At 39.5% G+C, this 9,653-nt stretch overlaps 1 pseudogene; it reads right to left on the minus strand.

The window, feature by feature from the left end:
- Positions 1–8,617: 8,617 nt before the first annotated feature.
- On the minus strand, positions 8,618–9,446 carry LOC110201681 (large ribosomal subunit protein uL11 pseudogene; annotated as a pseudogene).
- Between the last annotated feature and the right edge of the window lie 207 nt (positions 9,447–9,653).

The raw sequence follows: 9,653 nt of genomic DNA on the forward strand, positions 1-9,653 counted from the left end.
AATGAAGGCCCATCAAGATGAGGTAAAGCAATGATATCAATACCTCAGAGTAATAGAAAGCTGGAAGGGACCTTATAAAAATTCCTTTATCTTACCCCTCCTAAGTCTATCCTCTGACTTCACTACAACCTCCAGTCATTCCTATCCTCCTGGCTTGCTTATAGGCCATCATCCCTGCTATGGTGTCACTTTCTTCCCTTTGACATCTCGATCATTTAATTAACCAGTTCAACTCATACTATCCTCTCCATTAGATTGTAAGCTCTTTGGGAGGAGGGACTATATTTTGCCTTTGTATCCCCAGTGCTTAGCATAGTGCCTAGTACATAGCAGGCATTTAATAAATGCTTGCTGACTTGACTGGACTCATGAATTTTTTACCCCTTTGTCCTATTGTCTTTCACCCTTTCCCGATCCCAGTTTTACATTATTTCCACCTACCTTCTTTGCTCATGGAAGCATGCTGTAGAATGTCATTGAAGGAAGTAATGTCTCTGGAGGAAGTCATATAACTCTGCTGATAACCTATCTGCCTCAGTTTCCTTATTCTGTAGAATGGGGATAATTATAGCAACCTACCTCCCAATATTATTGTGAGGATGAAATTAGATAACATTTGTAAAGTACTTTGCAAACTGTAAAGTGCTATATAATTGCTGTTATTGTTGTTTTCTATTTTAGTGGAAGGAAGCAGAGGGTTAACAATCCAAAACTGCAGAAATCAGGTGAATTATATGGCATAGCAGAAAGAACACTGAGCGTATAGTTAAGAGGGCTTGGCTCCAAATCCCGCTTGTGCTATTTACCATTTGTATAATCTTGGGCAGATCCCTCAACCTCTCTGGGCCACATTTCCTTCATCTGAAAAATGAAGGATTTATATTAATTAGATGAATAACTTCTAAATTCTCTTCTAGCTCTAATCCTATGATCTTCCCTGCCCCAAGGGTTACTGGATCCATTTTGTTATACATCTCTAAGTCAGACAGATGGTTATTAGTCAAAAAACTCCCTTATCACTAATGGTCTTCAAACTACTCTCTTCCCTGTATATAACAGATGTCATCCTTCCTCCCCACTTCCCTGTGTAAACATATTAGAGAGGCTTATTAACTCTTAAATAACTGCTCTAGTTAATGGATAGAAGTTGATGTGTCAGTCACTATAAATAAATCCTACTTGTAGACAGGACACCTTGTCTACCTGCATGCCCCTCTTGCTACTTTTCTCTTCTTTCCTCTATTAGTAGTTATGAGTTCTTGTTTTCTTTATAGTTATGTTTCATGGTTGTGCTACTATTTTTTCTTTGCAAATGTACAGCAGTTCAGCTACCTTAAGGGTTAAGATGGCTTTTATGGGCTAGCTTAGGAGTTCAGCCATTATTTATAACATTTTCTATGTTATAAGCAGTGACTTAAAAACTATAGAGGTAGCATGTTACAGGAGAAAGAAAACTGGAGGCAGAAGTGAAGACTGTGGGGGAAAGGAAAAAGTTTGGGGGGTGTCAAATCCTGCCTTGGAAGCTTAATGCTTGTTTGACTCTAAGCAAGTCATTTAACTGCCCTGAACCTTAATTTTCTTACCTGTAATAAAATGAGGGACTTGGACTAAGGAGACCTCGGAGGTCTCTTCAAGTTCTAGGTCTTATGAACTAACATTTGGGATATATGCTGTTAAGGAATCCATGTCGGCATGTGTGTTGGAAGAAACTGCTGATGATTCAATTTTTGAAGAGTTATTCACTCAGTTATTTGCTGAGTTATTCAACTCAGTTATTCACTGAGTTATATCACTCAGTGATTCAAGATATCACTTGTGATATTTTGCAAGACTGGCCTAATTTAAGGGAAGGATGTTCACATTATCCAAACGAATTCATGTGACTGATGTGGTTTATGTAGCCACAAATTCTTTATGCAAGTGTATATATGTGTTTGTGTGTGTAAAAAAATACATACATATATACACAATGCATATATAATATATGGGTGTATATATAATACACAGGTGTGTGTGTCTGTCTGTATGTGTGTGTGTATATATATATATGTATATATATGTATATATATATATACATATATATGTATATATATATATATATGTATATATATATATGAAAAATTCTTTTAGAAGCTCAAAAGGACAGACTTTAAAAACTGCCTGATCCAGGTCCTATTCAATTCAGCTAGAACTGACTTCACTCCCATACCTTACCTCATGTTGTCTGTATTAGTGTTCAGTTTACCGGGGAAGGTGTTTAAGTGTTGCAAAATTTCCACAAATATTTACAGTCATCTTGAAAATTTAGGGTGACTCACAGGCAAAAAAGAAGATTTGAAAAAACTTTCATGTGTTAAATTGTCTACTCTAGCTCAATTCATTTTGCAACTGCCACTCTGCTTGGTCCCAAATCCACAGGACATGACACCCGTCTCAGGATATGATGATCACAAGAAATTCTCATCATGCTGCTTCACTCAGCCTTGGATATACTTAGCACCTTCTCAACTCCCTCAACCTCCTTTCCTCTCTAATTGGAGAGCTGCTGCTTGAAGCACTCAACTCTACCCAAAGCCTTTGTTTGTACAAGGCAGAACCTAGACTTGGCAACTCACTCTACCTTGCACCTGTAGCTTTGTTTTGTCTCAACTCCATGGAAGAAGATTCCCCACTGAGTACTCCCTGGTGTCTGTCCCCTCTCCCCCTTCCAACTTCTGTGTGTTGTATTTCCCCATTAGATACTGTCTTTCTCTTATTTTATATCACTAGTATTTAGTACATTTCCTGGCACATAGTAGGAACTTAATAAATGTTTATTGATTTGAAAATTGTTGTAATTATAAAAACCTAGTTGCTTGACTTCCATTAAAAGTATTTATAAATATTCCTGTTAAGACAGTTTGATTTAATATAGGAGTTAATAGAATGTTAGAATCAGAAGCAACTTTAGGAAGTGTGTACGTAGTCACAAAATCACAGAGACTCAAAGGTACCTCAGAGGCTATCTAGTTCATTCCATAAATGAACAAATATTTTCTTCACAACATCCCTGAGAAGTGGCCATCTAACCATCACTTGAAGATTTCCAGTGAGAGGACCTGCCTTTCTCTGGGGGAAGCACATGCTGTTTAACTATTAGAAGATTTTTTCTGACATCAAACTTCAATTTGCTTCTTTGCAACTTCTACCCATGGCAATATATTCTAGAGTCATACAAAACAAGCCAAATCTTTTCCTTTGTCAACAATCTTTCAAATACTTGAAGGTAGTAATCATGCCCACCCCTCAACAGCTGCCTCCTCTTCCCTCCACCAAAAAACCCAAACCTACCTCTTTTCCCTGCTAACAATGTCTAGTTCTTTCAACTCATGTTTATGATATAGCTTGGTGATCCTAGACTATCCAGGTTGTCCTCCTCTACACACTTCCTAAAACATGAAGCCCGGAATTGAACCCAATGTGGTCTAGACACAGGACAGTTTTTTCATTTTTGCATGAGAAAATTCAGTCTCAGAGAATTGAAATGATTCCCCTAAGGTCACAAAATGAGTTAATTTCAGAGCTGAGACTGAAAATCCAAATTTCCTCACTCCTAGTCCAGTGTTTTCCTCACTAAGCCGAGCAGCATCAACAATAGGATTTCCTTTTATTTTTATAATGATAAGGCCTGGGATCTCATTCATTCCTTTAAAAATACTAATTACAAGCCTGCCCTGTACAAGACAACACAATGTTTCTTATTGCAATTAGCCATCTTACCTACCATGGAGGAGGAGAAAGATAATGCACTGCTAGAGATGATAGAGGTGGGGAGGAGATATGATAGAAAACCGAACTCCAAACTTAATACATGGGTTACTCTGCAATCAGGCTTGAGGTAAAACCAGTTATAGAAATGGATATTTGGACTACCATGAGAACAAATAAAAAATTAGAGGGGAGTATTTCCGGTACTTATTGTCAGTCTCTAAGTTGGCCACCATTAATTACTTTAAAAAAGTAATTAATAACATTTATCTTTTCCCTACCTCACCTCCCTCCCTTAGCACTCCCCCCACCAAAGAAAAACAAAATCCTTATAACAAATATGTACAATTCAGGAAAACAAATTTCCATGTTGGCCATAAACAAATATGTGTTTGCTTCAACACCCCAAATCTTTCATCTTTCTAATAGGAGGCAGATAACATGCTTCATCATTGCTCTTTGGAATCATGGTTGAATGGGTTGATCAGAGTTCAATTAGGCAATAGTCAATATATGTCTTTTTTATATCACCTCTTTTAAAAATCATTTATTTATTTATTTGTTAGTTTTCAACATTCACTTCCATAAGGTTTTGAGTTCTAAGTTTTCTCCCCCTCCCTGCTCTCCCCCCTCCCCAAAACAGCATGCAATCTGATATAGACTCTACATATACATTCATATTAAACATTCAATATATATATTTCTTAGTAAGTGCCATGTATTTTGCTAAGCACAGGGGATACAAAAAGAGGCAAAATCCTTGCCCATGAGAAGGAGCTCCCAAATGGGGGAGATAATAAGCAAACAAATATGAACACACACAATATATAAAGAATAAATAGGAAGTAATTAAAAGAGGGAAGGCATTAGATTTAAGAGGGGCTTGGAAAGGTTTCCTATAGAAGATGAGACTTTAGGTGGGACTTAAAGAAAGCCAGGAAAGCAAATAGGTGGAGATGAGGAGAGAGCAAGTCAGGCATGAGGGTCAGGCAGAGAACACAGGAGGGGCTGAGAGATAGTGTTTTGTTCATAGAAGTTCCTAAGTCCTTCAAAGTTGTTCATTTTACAAAGTTGTTATTGTATAAATTGTACTTCTGGTATTGCTAACTTCACTCTGATTCAATTCATACAAATCCTACCAGGTTTCTCTGAAACCCTCCATCTCATCATTTTTTGAGAAGGGAATGGAGATGGAGAGGAAGAAGCCAGGATCCTACAAAATCCCCTTGGCATTGCTGGGCCTCCTTGATCTGCTTTAATCTCATCCCCAAACCTTCAGACATTCCCAGCAGCTCCAAAATATCATTGGTTCAGAGTTCAGACCACGCAGACTCTTGTAGTGTGGTAGTGTTAGGTAATTAGGAGCAGAATTTATAAAATTCCAAAGTTAAAAGAGAACTCAACAGTCAGTTCTAGTCCACTGCCTATCTTTAGCAAGATTTGCTTTCACGCTATTCCTGAGAAGTGATCATCCAGCCTCCATTCAAAAGACCTCTAGTATTTGGAAACTCATAACCCCCTCACAGTACCCCCCAGGCCATTCCATTTCTGGTCAGTTTTAATTGTTAGGAAGTTTGTTCTAGTCTGCCTTCTTGTGTGATTCCCCTTGATAAAATGTGGGCTGTAAGTTGGCTGTTAAGTACCTGACAATTAGAGTGTGTGTAGAGTCAATGCAGGTTGCTAGACAACCCAGGGAATACATAAAGGGGATTACTATTTCTTTGCACTCCTTAGATTTTTTTGTCCGACATTTTGGAAGCTCCTGTTACCTCCATTTCAAGGAGGAGGTGAAAGAACTACAGTAACATGTTATCTGTAGGTGAGAAAGGATCTTTTGGGAATCTTGCCAGTAAATGAATTATGGTGAATCACACGTGGAAGAAAGTGGCAACCACGATCTTAGGAACCTTGTAAGGATGAATTTTATGCAGACAGATGATCACCACCAAGCTTCAACTATTATGAAAGCCTCTGGGAATCTATCTTGATTATCCTTTTTGTACCAGTCCATAGCAGATTATTCTTCCCTTATGAAACATGAAATTCCCTTACCAAGGGAAAACCACCTTAACAACTAAGTAAGGTTAAGTCAACAAACATTTGCTAAGTGCTTACTCTTTGTTAGCCAAAGGGCTAAGTGCTGGGGATATAAATAAAGGCAAAACAGTACCTTCCCTCAAGGAACCCATGGTCTAATGGGGAAGACAATCTGCAAAAAACTGGATGGAAATGTAACTGACTGTCTTATACAATTGGATTTCCCAAAAATCACAATATGAGAAAAATTAGAAGCCTAACAATAACATAAACACAATTCAATCTTTTGTCTCACTTTTTACCTAGTCATTAGTCATTGAATGGGCAGCTCTGCCTTATTTAAATCCAATTCTCAGGCAAGTCAAGACACCACCCTCATGAGGTCACCAGTCCTCTTCCAGAACCAGGGATGAACAACAGTAGCCAGCAGCAGCAGCAGCAGCAGCAATATATAAATAAGATTTACACAGGATAAATTGGAGATAAACAACAGAAGGAAGGCGCTAGAATTAAGGGGCACTGGGAAAGATTTCTTGTAGGAAGTAGGATTTTAAATGAAACCTGAATGAGGCTAGGGAAGTCAGAAGGTGGAGATGAGGAGGGAGAACATTCTGACTACAAGGGAAAGCCAGTGAGATTGCCCAGAGTTAGGAGATGGTATGAAAGCCAGTGAGATTGCCCAGAGTTAGGAGATGGTATGTCTTGTTTTGGGAACAAGGAGGCCAGTGTCACTGGATTATAGTGCATATGGAGGGGCCCCTGTGCTTTTGCTGACATCATTTCCTATGCCTAGAACACTCTCTGCTCCGTGTCTGCTTATATAAATGTTATCCATCCTTCCACAGGGCCTTCCCTGATCACCCCTGGCTGGAAGTGATAGTACTATCCTTTAGACTCCTGTGACTGTTTATCCCACTCACATGACATGTATATTGGCTTGTACCTGTTATTTATGTACGTCTCTAATGGGCAGGAATTCTACCTTAGACATTTTTGTTCCCCCCATAGCACCAAGAAAGTGTCTTGAACATTATTTTTTTTTTCTGGTTCCAGATCTATGATTTCATCTGTATGGAAAACTCCAAGTTTAGAGAGTCCCTCCACCAATACAAGTAGGCTATTCCTCTGTAGCTTATACTCTTAGAGAGCTGCCTAACGGCAGAGAGTTTACAGAATTTATTTATGGTCACATAGCTGGTATGTGTCAGGGGCAGAACATGAACCTAGCTATATCCACTCTATCACACTTTGTACCCTTCATGTAGCAGATCTGTGAAATTAATATATTTTGTCTGAAGAACATTTTATTTAGTCTTCTTCAAAACTGAAGTGTTCAAGATATCTCTGCACTTCCTTTTTCGCTTTTGGTGGGTGAGGCTGTGGTCGGGACAATAATCTTCTGCCACTGTTTTCCTTTCAACTGTGCTACAAGGCAGTCCTCTGAGAGAGAGGCCAAAATATACTTGGATAGCCTCCTGACTGCTTTGGCTCCCACTGTGCCCAAGAATGTAAGAATGGCTGGTTCCAGGGTGACCCTGTCTCGCCTGCTAAAGCAGTGTGTGCCATCACACCAACAGTATACTAGATACTGGGGAGGGAGGGAGGTTGGTTGGCATTCACTGTCAGTTCCTGCCCACTGAAAGCTACAAATAATAAGGCATTTATGACTAATCTTTTATACAGCACCTTGGACCTGGATCTCTCTCTTTCTATCTTTTTGAAATGTGAAAGCTTTTTTTTTTCTCGGAAAAAAAAAAAAAGACCTTGCTTCCATGGCTCAAGGATTGAACTTAAGCTCTGAACTGAGTGTAGGGAGAGTATTTAAAAATTTAAAAGAGCATAGCATGAAGTTCTCTGCTTGATGTGGATTAGAGCGCAACTGATTAGGTCAGCAACAACTTGAGCCAAAGCTGAGAAGTTTTGTTTTTATTTCCAAAGCCTAATGAGCTGATTGGAGCCCCCCTTCCAGGGAATCGCAGCTGGGCTTTTCTCCGTACAATGGGGAGAAAACAGTGCCATTTATTTGCTTAATTGACAATCCAATTCTCAGAGCAATTCAACTTGGAATTCAGATGGGAAGTCCAAATCAGCTTTCCTGTCAATCTCTTGGAGATGGGCAGTGCTGTACAAGGTTCAAGTTTGGTTGGTTCTGACGCTATTGATTGAAGCTCTGCTTATGTTACAGTCATTAGAATTTCTGGATAAACTTTTCTCTGGATAGAGAGATTATTAGTTCCTCCCTCCCTGTCTCTTCAAATAGGGATGGAAATTAAGTGCCAGTGAGTCAGGGAAGATGGCAGACAGGTAGAATGGAGGAGAGAACAGAGACTAATGGAGGGAATTATTATAGCACATGATTTGATGATTGAGAAACAGCTTCTTTCATCATTGATGTATTCTACCCTATTCATATCACATCTAAAGCATCATATTTTAGGAAAGATATTGATAAATCAGAGAGTAACAAAAGACAGCAACCAAGATAATGAATGGCCTTGATTCCATGTCATATGAGGTCTGAAGAAACTTAGGATGGCTATTTTGGAGAGGAGAAGACTTGACAGGGGTGAGCATGGGAGTGGTGAGTGGACTTCATACTTGTCTTCAGTGATTTCACTTGTAGAAGAAGAAACAGAGTCATTCAGAGGGCAAAATTAGGAGCAATAGGTGGAATTTGTAGATTTGGGCTTGGCATAAGAAAACACTTTCTAACAATTGAAGCTGTCCAAAAGGAGAATAAGTTTCCTCTTGAGATACTGGGTTTTTCACTTCACTTAAAGTTTTTTTTTTTTGGTCAAATGTTAATTTATTGCAATAGTCTCCTTTGTAGCTTTTAATTTGCTGGGCATTCCATGGCACCACTATTGATGTCATCAGTGACATCATGAGGATGCCTGCCATCAATTTTACAGCCCACAGACTGGGTTGTTCCAAGTATCTCTTTATTGGTTCCAGAAAGGTCTCTTGCCAAGGATCGGTACCTCATCTGTCAAGCAATGTTGACAATCTCATTGAGAGTTATGTTTCTATTGTGTTTAATATTTTTCTGCTTCTTTCTGTCCCGAGGAGGTTCCTTTAGGGCTTTGCTGATCAAGGCTGAGGCAGAAGGCACAACCTCAATCTGGGCCTGTCTGTTCTGAATGGTAAGTTTCACTGTGATCCTTAGCCCTTTCCAGTCACCAGTTGCCTTGGCAATGTCATCATCAACCTTTTTTGGGAGACAAATCCAAGGGACCAATTTTGGGGGCCAGAGCTGATGTGGCACCAGCTTCACCACCAGTGCACTTTAAAAACATGACTTTAATTTCATTAGGGTCAAACTTGGGAGGCATGGTGGCAACGAAGGTGGAGTCTTGGCTTGGATGCTGCAGGGTGGCTGCCAGTGTCGAATGAACCCAGATTTGGGATGACCAAAAGAAGTTGCACCTTCTCCACCACGAGCTGGAGGCCAAAAAGCCACTTGAAGTTTTTAAGCAGAGGTTGGATGACACTTTTCACGTATGTTGCAGAGGACATATTGGCTAGAGGGCCTCTGAAGTCCCTTTTTACTCTGAAACTATGATTTCTTGGGAAATGAGGGGAACAAAGACAAGTGATAGAAGGAGGTGAAGCATTAGTTTAGACCTTGAAGGGACGATACAGTGACTACATCAGATGAAGTATGTGACATTCTCCCTTTGTCTCCTGCATCTCTACTGAAAGGAAGTAAGCTTCATATCTGTTCTCTGGAATCTTCTGTTGGATTTCAAGACCTTGTACAATATTACTCCCAACTATCTTTCCATTCTGATGGCCTCCTACTTCCCAATTTGAACTCTCTGCTATGGCCAAGTTAATCTACCTTTTTCTATTAGCCCTTGCATAATCCT

Source organism: Phascolarctos cinereus, unplaced genomic scaffold, assembly GCF_003287225.1.
Source record: "Phascolarctos cinereus isolate Bilbo 61053 unplaced genomic scaffold, phaCin_HiC Scaffold_1;HRSCAF=81, whole genome shotgun sequence".
Taxonomy (NCBI): Eukaryota; Metazoa; Chordata; class Mammalia; order Diprotodontia; family Phascolarctidae; genus Phascolarctos; species Phascolarctos cinereus.